The sequence below is a fragment of the Cryptomeria japonica genome, chromosome 5 (assembly GCF_030272615.1).
Source record: "Cryptomeria japonica chromosome 5, Sugi_1.0, whole genome shotgun sequence".
In the NCBI taxonomy this organism is placed as follows: domain Eukaryota; kingdom Viridiplantae; phylum Streptophyta; class Pinopsida; order Cupressales; family Cupressaceae; genus Cryptomeria; species Cryptomeria japonica.
The window spans coordinates 756,044,221-756,065,491 of NC_081409.1; the positions used below are offsets into that span (position 1 = coordinate 756,044,221).

The window sequence follows — 21,271 nt, forward strand, 5'->3', positions numbered from 1 at the left end:
GTCACTTATACTTAAATGTTATACTCCATATACATTCTGCTTCCCACAGGCCTAATTTTTGACTCTGCTACAAATTTTTTTGCCTCTGCCAACTCTATGCGCTAAACTATAGAGCAGATATGCTAAGAAATGATGTATATCTGTCAGACAATCAACTGGATGCGCTACTCCGAGGCCTGCATGCACTAAAACAGTACCCCTATGCACTGAAATAACAGAGAGGGATATGCGCTAAAAGGAAAATCATATGCGCTAAAAGATGGTTTCTATGTGCTAATATGTGCCATAGATGCGCTGAAGTTTAGCACAGATGCACTATAGAAAGTTCTAGATGCACTATTCTGATATTTTGGCGTGATTGTTGTCTTCTACCTGCATGAAAAACCATGTTATTTTTTGGGACGTGCCCCACGGTGGGTGCCAGAAATGTATGTTGGAAATGTGGTGTCAGCCTGCAATAGGAAGAAACATCTCAAACACACACATGAAACATTGCATTAGACGTTAACTTGTTGAAGACATAAAGCCTTTAATGGTTTTCAAAGACTTTGAGGGTTTGAGAAGTGACTTCCCTTTGCTTAGGGATGTGACAATAGTTAGGAGATGGGTTAGGCTAATTCAGAAGTGATTAGAAGAATCTAGAAGGGGGTTTAGAGAGGCAAGTGGGAGATGTAGGATTTTGCAAGTGGGTGGAGGAGAATAGAATTTAATTAAAATAAAATTAATTTATTTCAATTGTGGTTGCAACTTGCATTTGTAGGATTTTGCAAGTGCGGGAATTTTTAAATAAAATTAGATTTATTTAAATGCAAATGAAATTTTAATTAAATGTAGATTTAATTAAAATAGGAAAGGGGATAAATTGATATTTTTAATTAAATGTGAATTTAATTAAAATGGCTTATATAGAAGAAATGGCTTATATAGAAAAATGGTATATTAATTAAATCTTAATTTAATTAATTGGAAGAATTAAGAATAATGAAATGAATAAAATTCACTTAATTCATTGTGCAACTTTTAGGTGTCTACACTTTGTAATGAGATATAATTAATTGATATGAAATTACAAATAAATATAAAACATCATTTTCACAGTAGTGGAATTAGGTTAAAATCATTGTGGGACATCAATTATCAATATCTTTGATGAAAATGGATACTTAAAGATGATGTTATTTCAATCATAGGACAACAACTACCACAAGAAACTTGAATGATTGACAAAATTTATAAAGCTCCATTTATGATTGATTCTTCACATAATGTTACATTATTTTTAATTATGTAGATGGTGATCTACCTGAACTTTTAATGAACAATGAAATAGTGGGATGTCTACTATTGAAAGATTGATTTTCCGTTTTTTTTTGGTCTTGATATAATAGACTCTAAAAGAGCTCTATTTCTTCTTCCCATAATGAAATCAGCATATTTGAGAGTTGATTTTTTTATTTCAATAAAAAAAATTCTTGATTCAATAAAAAATTTGGCCTGCATAAAAACTTGAGCCACATTTTGGCTAAATAGTAATTAAATACTTGCTTGGATATTGTAAACTTCACACAACTTTTTATCTTTTTTAAGCTAAGTAATGAAAGAAATTGGATTGATGATTTTTATATTAAATTGCAGGCTCAGTTTTCCTGTTTAACTCCGTCCACGAATTCAGACCAGCTTGTCTGGCGACGTGTTCGTGCCTGCTCTGGTGGATTTTCTAGTTCTAGACGGCTCACAATTGACGGGATAAAGACAGAGACATTTTCTATAAATTATGATATCGTTATCAAGCTTTTATTGTGTAGTTGTTGAGTGAAATATTTTTTTATAATAAATTATATTATGATATCGTTATCAAGATTTTATTATGTAGTTGTTGAATCAAATCTATTGACCCACAATTCAACTGTGTAGTTTTTGAGTCAAACTCATTGACCAATGATTCAACTGTATAGTTTTTGAGTCAAATCCATTGACACACAATTCAATTGTGTAGTTTTTGAGTCAAATCCATTGACCCACAATTCAACTATGTCGTAATTCAATGTGTTTTTCTTATATGTTGATTGATGTATTAGAAAATAGTATGTTTATGGCAACGTCTATACATCGAGAAGAATGTTCTGATGGGACATTTTTGTATTTATTAAATAAATTGAAAATCGGTATGCAATTATATTTTGATTTTTAGTTTATTTAATAATTGTGAAGTAGACAAGACATTTTTTTTGCATATATTAAATAAATTAAAAAATTAATACGCAAATATATTTTGATTTTTAATTTATTTAATAAATGTAAAAAAATGTCTTGTTAGGGTGCATTCTTCTAACTGCATAGCCAATTCGGTATGTTTATTAGTAATTGGAGTATTGGAATTTGAATGGGACATGTGTTGACATGAGTTTTTGCATTTGTTGATATATGTATTGGAAAGTAGTATGCTTATTCATAACTAAGCCATTGGAATTTAAAGTAGTGTGCGTATTCGTAATTGGAATCATTGGAATTTAAACAGGCATATTTATTGACATGTTTTTTTTGTATTTGTTGATTGATGTATTGTAAAGTAGTATGCTTATTAGTAATTGGAGTCATTCGAATTTGAGTAGGAACATTTATATGACATGATTTTTTTGCATTTGTTGGTTGATGTAGTATGCTTATTAGTACAATAGATGTCATTAGAGTTCAAATAGAGACATTTGTTGACATATTTATTTTGTATTTGTTGATCAATGCATTGAAAAGTAGTATGATTATTAGTAATCGAAGTCATTACAATGTGAATGAGAACATTTGTTGACATGTTTTTTTTTGTATTTGTTGATTGATGCATTGGAAAGCAGTATGCTTATTAGTGATTAGAATTGTTGAAATTTGAATAGGACATTTGTTGACATAATTTTGTTTATGGAAAGTAGTATGGTTATTAGAAATTGGAATAATTGGAATTTGAATTTCAACGAGAACATTTGTTTGTATTTTTTTGTATTCATTGATTTTGGAAAGTAGTATGCTTAGTAGAAATCGAAGTCATTGGAACTCGAATGAGGTCATTTATTGACATGATTTTTTTGTATTTGATTATTAATGCATTGGAAAGTAGGGTGTATATTAGTAATTGCAACTATTGGAATTTGAACAAGAGATTTGTTGACAAGATTTGTTTTCGTATTTGTTGATTGATGCATTGGAAAGTAGTATGGGTCGAACGATATTAGCAATCACACTTTGTATAATGAGCATGTTGAGAGTTAGTTGTAATGAGAAATAATTAGTCATAAAATTATAAATAAATGTAAAACATCATTTTCATAGTAGTGGAAGTTATTGAACATAACATGCATGTACAGGTATATTGTTCATAGTTGGAGCTCAAGGAGATATGTAAATTCACTACATATTGCATCTATGACGTTACAACCATTGTGGGACATTGATAAAAATAGATGTTTAAAGGCAATGCTATTTTCAATGAGAGTTGACAACAACTACCACTAGAAACTTGAAAGATTGACAGAATTTGTAAGACTACATTTATGGTTGATTCTTCACACAATGTGACATTATTTTTAATTATATAGATGATGATCTATATAAAAAAATTAATTACAATAAAATAGTGGGATGTTTTAAATTCACTACATATTGCATCTATGACGTTTATACCATTGTGAGACATTAATAAAAATAGATGGTGGGATGTCTACTATTGAAAGATTGATTTTGAGTTTTTTTTCTTCATTTAATAGACTCTTAAGAGCTCTATTTCGTCTTCCCATAACGAAAGCACCATATTTGAGAATTGATTTTTTTCTTTCACTACTTGATTTTTTTCTTTCACTACTTGATTTTCTCCTTAAAAAATAAAACAATCTTTGGAAGATATGTGATGATCAAGTTCTTTTTGGTGGTCACTTTTTCTTCCTCATTTGTGATTTGGCCAAGTGCCACCTAACAAAAAGAATCATGTGTATATTGAGGTTTCTTATGGGAGATCAAACAATAGGGTGATCCTCTTCAAATTTTAAGTATTGTAAGGACCATAATATTAAGTTATCATAATTCACAAAATATGCATAGTCAAGCATAAATTAATATCACGTGTTCAAATATACAAAATCAAAGAAATGAAATTACGTTTCGACATAAGATTAAAGTACTCAAGCCAACAAGAAGGCTAAATATAAAGTAGCATATACCTTTGCAATAGACCACAAAGTCATAGGCAAAACAACCACAAAGTCATAAGCAAGAACATTGTTGAACGTATCTGCCCTCACATAAACTATTTTTTTACATAAGATCATGATTAAAAGATAAAAATGAGATTATAAAAGCAAATTGTATTTAAATTTTGTTAGTTATCTCATGCCTAGTTTTAACTATACTTAAATACTATTTTATGGACTATTAGTAAATTATACTTTTAAAATAAGTGACTATTTAACCATCTAGATGCACCTTATTTGAGAAAATATTATTACTAGAAGATGGAGAAGATTAATTTTCTTTTTAGCAAATTCACTGATTAATCACTAAAAAGCGATAATTGGGGTGAGAGAGGCTCGAACTCTCGACCTCAGGATTCCTCAAAGCAGCTATGAGACCTACGCGCTAGCCAACTGCGCCACCACCCCTTAATGTATTTATGGTTTCCACAAGAAGAATTTTATATGATGGTATGCCGTCAATCTAGTTAATGAGATATTATATGCTGCAATCTTCGTGTGGAACGATTCGACCACTATTATTGTAGTTAAATTATAATACATCTGTCCTATTACATGTAAATGCGTTTGTAGTCCAACGGTTAGGATAATTGCCTTCCAAGCAATAGACCCGGGTTCGACTCCCGGCAGACGCAGATCTTTTCTTCGCGAGACTCATTTTCTAATTTAATAGATTCTTGTCCCAACAAAACCATTCCTTCATCCACAAAATCAATTCCATTTTTGTTATGTTCTTATACGAACTTGTTTAATTATGAGTTTTTTTCTCTTGCATATCATATAAATCACTTTTTTTTTTTTTTCAAATTGATTTCATAAATATTTATTTTTAAAATATGGAAGAATTTTTTTTTATATTTAATTTTTTTAAGTCTAAATGATTCAAATCAAACTTTCCTTGCGTCTTTCGTTAAACTTCGTGGTGACATTCTAATACTTTATTGTCTTGAAATAAAAGGTAATATCATTCTCTGTATAAGTCTTTTGTGATTAACTATAACAAATCTTCCTGACACCTAGGAATCGATGCTCAAGACTAATAGTGCTACAAGGTAGGAGGTGGTGTTGCCCTTATCATACTTAAAAGCTAGATATTATAAAAAAGAATCTAATATGTTTATGTTCTTCCTCTGATCAACCGTATAGATGTCAATACTTTCTCAAAACTCGTGTTCCACACTCTTCAACCCCATTTGATAAATTTAACATACTACAATAATTTCCATGGGCTTTCCTCTAATCAACTGTATAGATGCCAATGATTTCTCAAAACTCATGTTTCGCACTCTTCAACCCCATTTGATATATTTAACATGCTACAAGAATTTCAATAGACAAGAAATTACGTGACAATGTTCGTCCCTTCATGCTATAACATATATTCATATTGCCATGAATGATTTTTTTTGCTTTTGTAATCTGCATTATAATGCCATAAAAGATATTAGAATTTGTTACACAACAATTATTTATCTTCTTAGTCAATTATTGTATTCAATGGTTTTCATACAAAATCACAACACTTACACTTGATTTGAAAAATGAGTCATCATCCTAGAACTACAACAAGAGTGTGCAAAATACAAAAGGAATGCCATTAGTGTGATGGTCTTACTTGTTTGTATGCTTATCTATGATAAGCAAAGTACCTTCCTTACTTTACCACACAATTGGTATTAGTTCCTTTTCCTTGTCATATCCATCAAAGTTACTTCAATTATTGACAAAGTGGAAGTGAAAATACCAATTCTTTGTGTAATGCAACTTATATCCTCTTCACTCTTGAGGTAAGTTTCACCTTAAGAAATGATAAGAGAAAACGTGGATGGTGGAGGATATTTATCCTTAAGGGATCCAACATTTGTGCCATCCATTTTTTATTTTGGGTATTAGCACTAAATCTAATGTCAATTGAGTTAGACATATTACAACTGGTGAAGAATGTGTCAATACATACTTGTTGTTTTCCCCAAGTTGTTATGACATCGTTTCACTTGAATGACTTGATTTTGGTTTTGTGTGGGTATAATATAAATTATTCCTCCCTTAGTGATGATGAAAATTTATGGATCTAAATTAGCTTATTTAGTCCTCCAAATAGGGCATTGCATTGCTCTTCCTACTTGTACTGGTTTTCATCATTAATATCTATATCTAGTCTCTAAAAATAGTATCATTATCCTCAATAACTAATTCCTTTCTTTGTCATGAAATTATCTCTCATTTGTGCCTTGCAACCTTGTCAAACATTTGTGTGAAGATTTTCTTATAAAGAGAATTGCCCAGATGTATGTCATGTCAGGGAATTGTACACTTCATATATGCCCTATTCAAGAGGATTGTACTTCTCTTAGACTCACAACACTTGGCAAGGAGGAAAAAGATAAATAGGTATGCACTACTTTGTCTTTTTCTTAACACTCCACCCATTGTCATTAGCACTTGACATACATGGATTTGCATAGGCATATAGCTAAATTCCTTTGACCCATGGAATTGTCCCTCTGTTTTATATCATCATATAGTCCCATGTACACTTTTCTAATAAAGATTTTGAAAATGGTTGTCTAAAACCTTATACCCTTAGTGGTTTCTCCATATAATGCTTCTCAAATTCAAGATTTTGAAAGGCATTAGTTAACTCATTATTACTATGAGTCTATATTATCCAAGCCCATTTGAACAAAATAAGATATCCTACAACCTCTATAAACAACCCTAAAACTATATGTGTGCCTCTTCTTCATTAACTACCCTGAAAATGCTAAATCATGTATGTTGCCTTTTTCACATTTATCTTGAACTACCATAAAAAGCTCAATGAATGGTTTTGTATGGAGATGATGTATGATCATGTTACACTAATTTGGCAAATAAAAAATATATCTTAATAATGATGAGAGGGTTTGATTGAAAAGGCAACAGACCTTGCATATCACTATTTTCCACATGCATGATGATAAGTACTAACTAAAAATATGATCTCTAAGAATCCTTCAACCTTATTAGCAAACTTGTAGCCTTACATGTCACCCCATCAAAACTCTAGCCACCATTATAACCATTTGGAGATGTAAAGAGATAACAACCAAAGTCGTAACCCTAGGAGAGTCAAATCAATCAAGACAACTTGACTCTCAAGAAAAATGTTTTTTCCATCTAAAACCTTATCCACATAATTTTTGACATCTTTTTGACAATGCTAAATATTCAATGTGATATTAAAAGATAGAATCATTCACAAATTTTATGATGTAACACAAAAACCTATATTTATGAACAAACACACTTCAATTTTCCATTGAAGACATATTTATCCCCTTGCTATAACCTAGGCTTTCAAACAACCTTATTAAATGACAAAAAAAGAGAGAGAGAAAGGGAAAACCTAGACATTACCTATTTGACATATAAGGAAAAATGGATAACAGTTTCACTATAGATTTTTTCTTTTATTATTTTCTTAGAACCTAATATTATGCATCAACTAGTTCCTTAAATGATCCATAGTAAACCTTATGTTATTCACTTTTCTATTTATAATTTATTCCCTATCCTTATATTCCACATCTCCCATACTCCTTACATTTAAACTACACATTTCTCCTATACACTTTCACTTTTATACTTATATGATATATTTTTATAGCTATATGATATGTAGACTTCTACTTACAAGTCAATTAATCAACCACACTCACTCTATAGTATATATTAGGAAAAATAATTCATCTTGACAATCCCATCTAATTAAGCCTCTATATGACCAAGCCAAAGTGACCAACCAAGACCTAGACTAGGATTTTGCTCGTTGGACAATATTAAAAACTAAAATAGGTGGGAATTTATTTATTTAATCAACTAAAAAAATATCCATTTTACTTGTGTTATTAATCATTTATATTCAATAAATAATTTGTAGAAAATATGGACAGCATTGGTAAAACATATTTCTATTAAACAAGAATCCATGTAGGCTTAAAATGTTATATGTCAGTAAAAGTACAATATATGTGTGAACAAAGCCATATAGGCATATAATTAATATCACATATCTATAATACAAAATATATGTACACAACCAGCATTTAGGAATAAAATAAAGGAATCTATTGTAGTCACTCCCCTCTAAGAGAAGGAAAGACATTGACAACCACCTTTGAATATCAAGTGGATGGAGATGCATAGATGAAGGTTAGTTTGAACTTGTTGACTCAACCTCCTCTCTAAAATTTCTTATAGTGCCACCTAATATACTTGAAAGTATACACATTAATGTATAGAAATTGAATTAAAGAATGACATATAACATAATAATCACTTATTGCAAATTGATAATCACTCTAAATCAATTTTTGCAACTCTTCATCCATAATAGAGGCATGTTCACAATCTAGAGTTGTGAAGCCTTGAGGAAAGCATCAAGATACAAACTAAAGAAAATAAATATCATTCAAATTTTAACTAATAGATAGATAAAACAAGAAATATAATATGAAATTTACTAATTTGGCCCATACCTCTACTAAAAGCATCAAAGATTATACTATTGTGGTAACACCATTCTCCATTGTGGTATTACTACTAGGAGGCATATCAAATAATGTTACTATTTGCAAACTAAACAATGTTATTAAATTAACAAAATCTACCTAACATTGTTTTAAAAATATTTAATGCTTAAAAATAGTCAAGCTTATCTAAGTGAAAGTTGCATGACCACTATGACTAGAAAGTCTTGATGTCAAACGCCCAACATTAACCCATTCAACATCCAATGTGAGTTATAAGATTGCATTCATCTAAGGTTAAATTATTCACATCTACTATATTTATTATCTCTTATACTAGTTACATACATGTGGACTCAACATCATTGTGTAATCAAGAGGGAAAGGGCTACTACATACAGGGTGAACAATCTAACCATATGTAATGGTGAAAAAAGGGTGAATGATGGAGAGATCAAGAGCAAATATTTTCTTCCCTACAAGGAGAGATGAAAGTTTCACTACAGATTTCCCTTCAAACACCTTATTCATAGTACATTTAAAAGAGGGGGAATTCACTAGATCCAATCTCTTAAGACAAAGATTGAATACTAAATGAGTTGATAATGGGATAGAAATGATAAGCTAACCCCTCTTTTAGAATGGAAAATGATTGAATTTTTGTTAAGTGTAAGAGTAGCAAAGAACTAATTATAACTCAATATAGAATCATGAGATGAAGCTATGCACTTGGATCTGGTTATAATATGTCAAGATGAAGTTGCCCTGCAAATTTGAGGAAAAGTTGTCGGGACCATGCTGAAAGTGTCCACAGTCCTCCAAAAAATCCATGAAATGAAAAGGGTTTTTTTGCCTCTGCAAATGGAGTCCAAATCTGTAAACACAATTGTGCACCTACAACCTACACACAAAAAAGAGTGGAAAAGGGGTTGAGATTGGGGGTTTGCCTTCAAGTCAAACCCCAGTTTTGGAATTAACCAAATGATGAAAGAAAGTACTTGCAAGCAAATGTAAATGAAAGACAGAATTGTAAGTCACCTCAAGGGAGGTTGTAGATAGAATGTAGGTAGATTTCCTTGTATTGAATTGGATGTTAAAAGGGATCTCCTCTTCAATGGTTGAATCCTTGACTTGAATGCAACACCTAGCCTTGAAGGGAGACTTGACAATGCTCAATGCTGGAAAGGAATGCTTTAATGCTCTTGAATGCTTGGTCTCATTCCCACCTTATCTCTTATTGAATTTATGTGAATGAGAGGACAAATGTGACTTATATACTAGTCAATTAGGGTTAATTAACTGATTTTCCGTCACAGACCGACACAAGGAAGGTTTTTCCCACTCAATGCAAAGTCCAATGTAGAGATAGGAGAGAGGGGGCCCCAAAATAGGCCAAAGACAAGGGCGCCACACCCCAATCCTAGGGGGATAGGCGCGCCATGCCCTGTCCCACCCTTGTCTTAGGATAGGAAGCATGTTTAGGAAGTGCGAAGGGCAAAACAATGTAGTTTTCGAGGGTTGAGCAAGTCTCGGGTCTCCGATCAGGCTTGGGGATTTAAATTTGCCAACGTGAAGACCCTAATGTGGTCGCAAATTGAAAGGGTCACAATTTCATGACACTATATTTATCCCCCACTTTAGCGGGAGTATAAGCGTATGCCAATACTGTCGGTAAAGTACAAGGAAACAAGATTGAAAGACTTCTACCACGTCAAAGAGGCAAGATGCACCAAGCCCCCAGTGGACTTAGGATCTTATGACATCAATTGGCAAAGTAAAAGGGAAGATCAAGAAGGGAAAACCATGATGGCAAGTAGCAAGGTTCCCCTCACTATGAGTCACAAAAAAGAAGATACCAAAATTATGAAGCAAAGCCAAGTTTACTAAATAATTCTAAGTATCAAGAAGGAAAATACGAGCGGAGTGTATGCCCCCATGTTAAAGTGATCGCACATGCCTTATTGGGAGCGATTTCTTTAAGGTAGTATACACCCAAGAGAGAGAGAAGAGAGAGGGAGCACATTATCGCAAGGATTTAGCCCCCAGATGAGGTATAAATCCAAGGATAATGAACATAAAACGTGAGGTAGTTTCACTTTCCTTGAGTTCAGTATGTTGGATGATAACTCATGTGTATGTATGTGAACATATAATAATCGACATTCCCCAAAGAAAGGACACTACCTTAGAAGAAAGGAAAGAGAGGATGTCTTTCGAGTCAACATGAAGAGACCAAAAGAGATCTCAATGCTTTGCATCATCCTCAAGTAAACATTGAGGGAGAAATAGAAGAACAAGGATACACATAGAATAATTCTCACAAAAGAGCAAGAAAGGAGAAAGAGAGAAGATCTACAATGCTAATATTGCTAATCTATCATGACATCCACCTCTCAATCTTGTCAATCACTATTTCATGAAGGTGAGAAACATGCTAGAGGAGCGAGATCGAGCAAAAAAAATGGAGCTATCACAAGATCCAAAAAATGACTATGCTCATGTGATAAGTCACTTTGTTCAATTCTAGGAGCTAGGATTAGGGTTTGTGAAAATTCAGTTGATAAATGCTTGTCCATATCAACATATTCATAATCATTATTAGAAGAATTAGGAGTTGTTTTGCCATCATGAATGACAATTTCACTCACTTAATCATCAAAATTTATAGTAAAACCATCACCTGTTTGGTGCAACTTAGGATTTGGAGATGTAGGTTCAACTTCTTGCTTGGGAGAAAATAGAATCATATCAACTATTGGATTAATGGGAGATGGAATAGTTTGAGGAACAAATTCATGAGCTCGAGCATGATGCCTTCGTCAGTGGTCTCTCGCACAATGATTTCATCGAGTCTTAGTGGAACACTGAGAAGGAGGAAGAATATTTATGAAAGAAGGAGCGATCTCCTCTTTGATAGTTGGAGGTTTCGATTGAGGTCATTTAGGTTGGACAAGAAGACAAGCGAGCCTCTTCTCTCTATAAGAGAAAGGAGGTGGAACTGCGCCATATAAAGGAGGAATATTAGGTGTGGGAAGGAGACCGGGTCCATCATGGGGAGGTGGTACAGGTATAACCTTAGGAGGATTATTGTTGTTCTTTTTAGGAGACGACATAGTCACATCCATAGGAATAGGTTGAGGATTTTTCTTAGGAGAAAGATTAGTCCTATTGTTTAGAGGAAGGATTTCATCTTCAAGAAGGATGGGACTGTAAATTGTTGGGGATCTAGGTTAACTCAAGGATAAGACCATATCGTTCTTCCATTTTTTATAAGATTGAAAAAGAGCATCGCTCCTTTGTGGAAGAGATTGAAATTGCCTAGGCCAAAAGAGATCAATAGGAACACTAAGGCTTCTTTCAGATGGACGAAATAACCTATGGTTCATGGTTATGATTTCTCCATTGTGGGGGAATTTCAAACACTTATAAATTGGAGAAGCAATAGCCTTCATGGAAGATAGCCAAGGTTAGCCCAACTTCACACGAAATTTATCGAAATAAGGAATGATAGCAAAGTTGACATCCATAGATTTAGTGTGAACTTCAATGGGAAGGGTGATAGAACCAATGGTAGGACAAGAGAATCCATCAAATAACTTCAAAACCACTTTAGAGTCATCATAGATCGGTTTATCCAATCGTAAAGTGAAGAGATATTCCTCAATGATGAAATTAACCATGCAAGAGGGATCAACAAGAGCACCGCGACAAGGTATGTTTTTAACCTTCACAACTATGTATAAAGGCCCATCAGGTCCCCTAATGGTCTCACTAGGGTTGAATGTAATACAAGGATCCTTAGGTGTCTTTTGTTTCTCTACCATGTTCACCAAATTCAGAGTTGTGGTAGTAAGATCAAAATGAGAGATAGAGGTATGTTCAGTCTCAATCATGTTAGAGGTATGAGAAGGCAAAGGATCGGTGAAAATCTTAAGATTTTGATTAGGAGGAGCTACTGATTTGTTTCCCTTATCATTCACACCTACCACAGATATAGTATTATTATCAATCAAATCTTGAATCTTACTTTTCAATGAAAAACATTTCGTAGTATCATGACCAGGATGATGATGAAATTGACAAAAGGAATTGCTATCAAAATAAGGGGATGCAAGATTAGACCGGTCAATTGGTTTGATAGGAGGAAGTTTGATCACATTTCTTTGTAATAATCAAGACATAATACTATGTAAAGATTCATTCAAAGGAGTAAATTGTCTTTCTCTTTTCAAGAATTAGAAATAGGAGACACACATATTGTACCATTCACATTGTTGTTGTTGATTGTGTCATTGAACTTGATGAAACTTTTTATCGGTTTGAACTTCGCAAATGGTTGTTGAACACTTTCCCCCTTATCACTCAGATCCATAGGAGTAGATTGGTCCATTTGACTCACAACCAGTTGATAAATGTGGAGTGTTGCACACAACTATGGAAAGGAAGTAAACTCAGACAAAAGAAGCTTTTCGCTGATATCTTTTTACAAATTAGAAATAAAAATTCTTTGAATATCATTATTAGGTACAAGAAAAGAAATTTGAGAACACATATTCTTATAGCTACCAATGAAATTAGACACTTTTTCTTTAACACCTTGTTTACAATGCATTAAATCAGTTAAAGTGATTGTAGGATCAATGTTGTTTTGAAATTATTGAATGAAAGCATTTGCTAATTGTTGAAAAGAAGTCGTAGAATAAGAAGGAAAATAGCAATACCATTGTAAAACCTTATCTCTTATTGTTCTTGTAAACAATTTTGCAAGCAATCTTTGATCATAAGCAAAATCAGTACACAAGGTTTGAAATGTCTTGACATGCATAAGAGGATCACCTTTTCCATTATAGAGTTCCAACTGAGGGACCTTAACATGCTTAGGTTGGACGACTTTAACACTATCTAGAGAAAGTGGGCTCACAACATCAAATGTGGGCACACTAAACTTGGATTGACTCGTGGAAGCAATTTGTTGTTGTAAGGAAGACACAATTTGAGCGAGATTGTTAATGGTTGCTTCGGTAGAAGAATTGATGTTAGACATGGTTGATTAAGAAGGTGGTGTGATGTTATTGAAGGAAGGAATGGATTGAGAATAAGGTGGTGGGACATTATGATAAGTAGGCATAGGTGATGATTGAGTAGGAAACGAGACACTTAAAGGAGGAATAAAATTGTGGAATGAATTGCCCCCTTATGTCACACTGATTGGTTGAGGGATATTAAGAATACTTATGGAAGATAAAGGTAAAGATGGAGGATTAAATGAAGAAGAGGGATTTCCCCCATGACCAATGGTTGTAGGAATGACATGTTGAGTTGATGTAGCCATGATGTTTGAAGTGAAAGTAGGAATACTAGCCATGGGAGTAGACAAAGGAATAGAATGATTGATTTGATTTAAAGGTTGTGAATAACCTAAGTTCTCATCACAACTCTTTATAGGGATGACATTAGAATCAACAACATGAGAAATGCCACAAAATATATCATTTTCATTCTTATCACTTGGAATCAAGTGTTTAAGGCCTTCACTTAATAAAAGAGCTTCACTATTAGGGTACTCTTGGGACATCCATTGTTGAAAGTTATCAAATTGTCTGTCCAATTTTGAAAGTTGATCTATGGAAACTCTAGTCAAAGCTTCTTCTTATTCATCATGGGATTCATCAATTGGATAGATAAGGACATGAGTAGGATGTGAAGAATTAGCATTATCCTCATTAAAGAAGTCACCCAAATTATGCTCCATCTCCTCGGTAATTAAATCTTGGGAAGCCTTAATTCTAATGCTTCGTCTAACAGGGATAGTGTAGGTAGGACTAATAGTGGTGAAACTCATGCACTAGAGGAAAAACTGAGAATTTTGAATAATAGGAACAAAGTGCCCAAAAATTGAATAATTCAAAAATTTGAGAAAATAATGATTAAACAGTTTGACTTTGTTGGAAGAAGAAAATAACACAATTTCCAAAACTTTGTTGGAAGAAGAAAATAACACAATTTCCAAAAAAAAATGTTTATGATAAATGAAAGGAAATTGGAATTTAAAATTAGGGCCAATGGGATACCACTTAATTTTAAAATTGATAAAATCAAAATTTTTAAAATCAGGGCAGCGTATAATTAACCAATAAAAAATTTCTTGAAATTTGAAATGTTGAAATTTGGAGGTATTTTTTATTTTAGAGGGATAAAAAATCGACAAAATCAGCCAAATTTTTGAATTTAAGCTATTAAATACAGTCATAACAGTCTCTCGAAATTTCGAGAAAAAAAGTCAAGGACCGTGTTGAAAGTGCACATAGTCTGACCAACTTTTTTTGAAATTTTCAGGGATGAGTGACCAAAAAATTGGCGAATTTTACGATCCCTAGATAGGCAAAAAGAAGGTTTGGATGAGAAAATATGACCCTATTAGGGTTTTGAAAAAAATGATGAATTGAATTGAAATTTTGAAAAGGGTCAAACCTAATGGATAGGGACACCTTGAAAAATGTTTAGAAAAGTGAAATTGATTGAAATTGATTGAAATTTGCACAAAATCCAATTAAATTTGAAAATTAGGGTTTTAGGACCTAACCACTTAATTTTTAAAATTTCAAATTTTGAAAAAGGAGGGAAACTGAAAATTTGAATTTTAGGACAGAAGATAAGTCCGAAAACAGACACAAATCTGAAAATGAAATGGAAATTCATTCTTTGCAAAACTTCAAGATGATTTTTAAAAATTAGGGTTTGGACAATTAACCTCTTAATTTTATGAATTTGATTTGCAAATTGACCAAGACTGTAATGCCCGGACGGAAACCCTAAAGGAAAACAACACAACTAGGAAACTAAAGGGTGAAATATTTTTTTTTTAAAGATTAAGTGCATTAATTATAACAATAGCACGTTGAATAACACAACGGAAGTCTAACACATGATTTCCTAAGGGTTACCAATGAAGATTAACTCATAGATTATATTAACACCATGGTTAATCCAATTGTCTATTTAATTAGATAAATTAAATGCTTAAGATTAAAACCTACACATGCATCTAAATTCCATAATGAAAGAACCAAAGTATTCCAATGCATTTATTTATCCATATTTCATTTATACAAAAGATCAAAGCAACTGAATTAACATACATTCCACTAACATAATATTACAATATCCATAAATACATGGCTTCCAAAAATACCACGAAATCCAAAAGTTACAATATCAAGGTTACATAAAAGTTTGATACAATGACCACAAGGTCTCAACTAAACAATGATCACGAACATGAGCTGGTACATGAACCACAAACCAAGAAACACCAGCGAAGCCTTTCCTCGTCTAAAGACACAATCCAGAAGATGGGAAGTGGCACTACCACCCGACCATGTGATCCCAAAATAGAACCACCCCACCGTGCTAGGAGATAGTAGACGACCCTCAAACAAGAAAAATAAGACAAGTATGAAATAACTACATGACTCCGCAAACATCCATGTGACTCAACTCACAAACACTAATGACTCTAAGAAGAGAGTGTCATCGCATGGCTTACGGCAGTTACCATTGTAGGCCTCCATAGGTCTCGGCCCCCATCCTGGGTTATCCTGGTAACCTCTCTCGAACCTCCTGCTCCATCTAAGTCTCATGTGGACCCTACCAATCCTTTCATAAAGACAAGGTGGTAAGTTTGTCATTCCAGGCCTTCTCACCACATCCTGAGCCTATACAAGCACTCAACCATGTGCGAGACACATTATCTTAATTAATATTTATTCTACCCACCCCCTAATCAATTATTAGGTTATCACTTCTTAATTCACTTTCGAGGGGTTATCCTGCCATCCACTTCGGGCGCAGCCCCCGCTTGAAAGCCACTCTCTCTCATAGGATACTAACAGGAAAGGTCTCTCTACGAGAACTCTATGGCGAAACAGACAGCCATATCTAATCCTAACAAACCACATATGAAGGATATACAATCACTAACCCAAGATTGACCATTTGGAACAAAACACACAATGGCTCATATCAACAAGTTTATACAACAACACCTGACCAAGGGGATATATCAACATATGACATAACAAGAACTCAACCAGAATTGCAACGAAATTAAGCTTGACTGCAAATACCATTTACACAAGATCCTAATACAGGCAATCTTTTCTTTAAACAACCAAAAGCATAAATAACTTGCAATTAAAGATTTTTCCAGAAAATAAGAAAAATGCAACTATATTAATACAAGGAACTCAATGTTGTCATTTGTCCAATAAGGTTAAATAAAATCACATAAAAATTAACCCCTTAGCTATATGTTCATGATTAATTTACAAATAACTTCGATTAGCTTATATCCATAATCTAAATTAAATTCCACATTAAAATTATATATAATAATATAATATATTTACATAAATAAATATATTCTTTGAATATAGTATTATATAATTATATCACATTTAAAATATGTAATTAAAAAGAAGATTTAACTTTTGAAATAAATTTTATTTCCAAAATAACATAATAACCCACAGAAAATACTATATGTGTGTGTGTGTGTGTGTGTGTGTGTGTACATATATAATATTATTTTTTAAACATAATAAAAATTAAATAACTGAAAAGAACCGAAATAATAAACTTCGGAAAGCATTAAAAATACAACATAGTTTTTATTGTTACCCGGGCTGCCCTCTGCTACCCTATGGTAGCCCTGTTTCCATATGGCGGCAGCCGCTACCCTTGGGTAGCGTTGCTGCCGTAGGTAGTAGTCGCAACAAAAAAAAAATTATAATTTTTTTTAATATTATTTTTTAAAAAATTCAATAGCAATAAACTATAAATTCCAAATTTTCAATAAAATTTATTTCTCAAGAATTTAATAATAAAATTTTCTCCAAAATAAATAAATAAAATAATTTTCCCAAAACTTAAATAATTCAATAAATTTAATTAATAATTAAATTTATTTCTATAGTAAATAAATAATTTCACAGAGATACACAAATACTAAAAAGGATTTTCATAGCCAAATATCGAAACAAACATCAAACAAGAGGGAATATTTTCTTTGGTAAGTATCATTTCTCCCAAATCTTGCAATTTCCATGCACCATAAAAATCTTGGCAAAATTTGTCGTATTAACTTTTCCCAATCTTCTCAAAATTTTAATCTATAAACACCTAGGAAATAATTTATTTCCATAAACTAGAACTAATTTCAGGAATGGACTTTAGCCAAGAACAAGAAATAATTAGACAAGATTTTAGATTTAACAGACATTTTAACACACACATCATTCAAAAAGAGGAAAGAAATAGAAATATTCTCTTTAAAACAAACGATCAAAAGAAGCCACCCAACCTGGTATAGCTTTCCTAGAAGAAATTTGTAGGAGAGAATCAATCCTTCAACAAGCTTTCAAATAAATTCTCTTCACCTAAATCCCCAGTCTCTTTCCCGTGTCTCCCCAAAAAAATAAAAGACATATTCCCCTTTTTAAACTAAAATTCTAGGTTGCATATATTTTTCCACAAAAAACTAATATTTAATTTTAGTAATAAAATCAATTTTCTTTTCTTTTCTAATTTCCTAACAAAGGAATAAGTTAACATGCAATAATTAAAAATCATTTTTCTTTCTTTTCTTTTCTCATGCAAATTAATTGATTTTCTAAATAAAGAAATTAAAGCAATACTTTAATTCTAAATAATTCTTTTATTCATTTATTTATTCTTTTATTTATTTAAAATTCTAGGAAATAATAAATGAGATTAATCTAATTTATTTTTCACTAAAATTTAAATAAAATATATTTCTGATATCATGCAACTTGCAACTTAATTTAATAATTTCTTTTAATTAATTAAATTTATAATTTTAATGCATAAAATACAGAATTCCCAAGAATACCAACTATGAGATAAATCCATAAATTTAATTAATTAATTAAATCTACTAAAATACACAAACCGAACAAACCCCAAGCAAAGACTCAGAAAAAAGTCAAACGACAATACACGAAGGCCGAACAAACTGATAGGACGACCAACTGACAACACTCACAAGAGTGTAACTGAGTAAAATAGGGTCAACTACTACCTCCTCCACTTTCATCGGACAATATAAGGCATGCTCAGACTTGTGAAGCCAGGTGGAGACGATACCCCGTACCTACCTGGTACTCATACCTACATTATCCTGCATCACCGAACCACACATGCATATATACAATATAGAAAACACGACATGCACACCAATGAAGGAGAATCGCGACGTTCCTTGTCTCACCGGAGTGAGTGAAGGAAAATCGTCCCCTTGCATCCAATACACTCGCAGACACACAACATATAATTTCACATTGCATAGATAAAGTAAAGTGTCAGTATATATCAATAATCCATAAAATGCCATAAATCACAAGTACTGAAATACTACAAATAAATTATGCATCTCATATCCAGATAAAGCATGAAATAATGTCATATAAGTCTAAATAACACATAATGGTAATGTATCCACTGAAAGTAAACAATAATAAAATATGAGTCTAATAAGTTCAAATGAGTAGGGGTACTACAAAGACAATGAAGAAATTGGATTTGACAAACAAAGCAATTTTAAAATCTAAAACAATAGATAGCAATTTTTTGCAAAACACAAGTTCAATTTCAATTTTTAAAACTAGGGTTTTGAATGAATTAACCACTAAGTTTGCAGAAAAATTAAACTTGTAAATGAAAAATATGCAATGATTTTCAGAATAAAGCATGTAAGACGTTGGGTTCACCAAAATGTAATGGTGAAGAAGGGTGAATGATGGAGAGATCAAAAGGAAATATTTTCTTCCCTCTAAGGAGAGATGAAAGTTTCACTGCAGATTTCCCTTCAAACACCTTGTTCACATTAGATTGAACACTAAATGAATTGATAATGGGATAGAAATGATAAGAAAACCCCTCATTTAGAATGGAAAATGATTGAATTATGTTAAGTGTAAGAGTAGAAAAGAACTGATTATAACTCGAGATAGAAGCGTGAGATAAAGTTGTGCACCTGGATCTAGTTATAATATGTTGAGATGAAGCTGCCCTACGAATTTGAAGAAAAGTTATCGGGACCATGTTGAAAGTGTCCACAGTCCTCCAAAAAATCTGCGAAACGAAAAGGGTTTTTCCACCCCTGCAAATGGAGTCCAAATATGTAAACACAACTGAGTACCTGCAACCTCCACATAGAAAAGAGAGGAAAAGGGGTTGGGATAGGGGGTTTGCCTTCAAGTCAAAGCCCAGTTTTGGAATTAACCAAATGATGAAAGAAAGTACTTGCAAGTAAATGTAAATGAAAGACTGAATTGTAAGTCACCTCAAGGGAGGTTGTAGATAGAATGTAGGTAGATTTGTTTGTATTGAATTGAATATTGAAAGGGATATCCTCTTCAATGGTTAAATCCTTAACTTGAATGCAACACCTAGCCTTGAAGGGAGACTTGACAATGCTAAATGCTGGAAATTAATGCTTGAATTCTTGGTCTCATGCCCACCTTATCTCTTATTAAACTTATGCAAATGAGAGGACAAATGCAACTTATATACTCATCAATTAGGGTTAATTGACTGATTTTTCATCACAAGCCAACACGGGAAGGTTTTTCTCACTTAATTTAAAGTTCAATGCAGAGATACGACAGAGGGGCCCCTAAAATAGGACAAGGACACAGGCGCCATGCCCCTGTCCTCCTAGGACAGGAGAGCCACACTCCTATCCTGCTCTTGTCTCAAGACAAGAAGCAGGTTCAGGCAGTGTGGAGGGCAAAACAATGTAGTTTTGGGGGGGTTGAGAAAGTCTCGAGTATCCGATCAGGCTTGGGGATTTGAATTCACCAATGTGAAGACCCTAATGTGGTTGCAATTTCATGACACTACACCGTATAATTTTATTATGATCAATCTAGTACTATATTTAATTTGACATTTTAAAATGAAATATAATAAATTGATCTTGACAAAGTGTTCAAATGTACTTGACTATTAATGTCAAATTTTTCATTTGGAAGCTTATCTCTCATGGTTATCTAGTTTAATATAGATGTGCTCTCCTATTGGCCACGCCCACCCTAATCATCCTCAAACCCTTAAGCACAAAGAGAACCACAATTTTGACATAAGTGAGGTGTATGTTGAGGCCTGGAAGAATCACCCACATCATCCTATGCTAGAGGCCTAGTGTGTGTAAAAGGGTTTGAGTGAGTGAGCTAATGAACTCTATGTTCTTGACCTAAACACCCTCCTTCAAAATAGAAGGGATAATGACATGCTCAAACTTTGTTCTATTTGGTGGTATCAATGCCTATTTTTGGATACATTGTGCCCCCACTCTATCCTATGTAGAGTCCTCACATCTACTATGGAGCTTTTGCATGTCAAAATAATTTAAAATCCCATTAAGGATAAACTCACAATAGAGTATTCTCAAAAATTATTACATGATCTCCTTGCTATTGTATGGAGGATGGTTAAAAAACCATC

At 32.8% G+C, this 21,271-nt stretch overlaps 2 non-coding genes across 2 annotated transcripts; one reads left to right on the forward strand and one right to left on the reverse strand.

Annotated features, from left to right (window-relative positions):
* Positions 1–4,556: 4,556 nt before the first annotated feature.
* TRNAM-CAU (transfer RNA methionine (anticodon CAU)) lies at positions 4,557–4,643 on the reverse strand. Its single transcript is given in 2 exon segments — positions 4,557–4,592; positions 4,606–4,643. It is a non-coding gene; the product is annotated as a tRNA-Met (tRNA).
* Positions 4,644–4,798: 155 nt separating this feature from the next.
* On the forward strand, positions 4,799–4,870 carry TRNAG-UCC (transfer RNA glycine (anticodon UCC)). Its single transcript has one exon. It is a non-coding gene; the product is annotated as a tRNA-Gly (tRNA).
* The last annotated feature ends 16,401 nt before the right edge of the window (positions 4,871–21,271 follow it).